Source organism: Ursus arctos, unplaced genomic scaffold (assembly GCF_023065955.2).
Source record: "Ursus arctos isolate Adak ecotype North America unplaced genomic scaffold, UrsArc2.0 scaffold_14, whole genome shotgun sequence".
In the NCBI taxonomy this organism is placed as follows: Eukaryota; Metazoa; Chordata; class Mammalia; order Carnivora; family Ursidae; genus Ursus; species Ursus arctos.
The window spans coordinates 28,352,880-28,353,743 of record NW_026622808.1 but is presented as its reverse complement, the minus strand read 5'-3'; positions in this window follow the sequence as shown (position 1 = coordinate 28,353,743).

Here is an 864-nt window from a genome sequence, read left to right as displayed (position 1 = left end):
GTGACGGGAGCCGCGCGCGCCGGCCCGGGAAACAGAGAAGCGGCGGGGGCGGGGGAAGGGGGGGAGGGGGCGCCTGTGCTTCAGGGGGCGGGGCCTGGGCAAGGGTGGGGCCTGGCCTAATGAGGGGGTGGGGTCTGGGCGGAGAGGGGTGGGGTCTGCGTGTGGGCGGGGGCGGTGAAGACAGGGGCCCGCTCAGCAGAGGGGAGGGGGCGGGGACTGGGTGGAAGGCGGAGTCTGTGATGAGGGGCGGGGCGTTGTCTAGGTGGCGGGGCCAACTCCGGGCAGGGGCGGGGCAAAGGCGAGTTTTGAGGGGTTGATGGGACCTGGGAGAGGGCTCGGAGAGTAGGGGCTGGACGGAAGGTGAAGTGCGCCAGGTCTGGGGAGGGGTCTGTTCTACGAAGGGGGAGGGGCGAGGCCGAGATGGGAGGAACAGGGAGAAACCAATCCAAGAGCTCTGATAACTTTACCTCCTCTTCCAGGGCCACTCACTCCCCAAGACACCCTCAGATGTGGGAATTCATCCCCTACCCAGGCCTCAGACTTATAACCGGGCTTTGGGTCCCAACCCTCCCCTGACCTACCCTCCCAGAGCCTCCACCCTCAAACCCAAGAACCTCCACCTTTAGAAACTATTCAGATCCCCAAACCTCCTGCTTCACCCATAATTCTGGTTTTCACACCCCCCAAACCCCTGCGCTCAGATTATCTCCCCTATCCTCTACTCCAATCCTAACTCCCACTCCCCCAGATCCTTGCCCACAGACCATTCATACCCATACTTATACCCCCAAAGTCCACTCCGCCCAACCCAACGGCCTTGGACCTCCAAATTCCAGCCCCCAATTACCCAATCTTCAGCCAAGG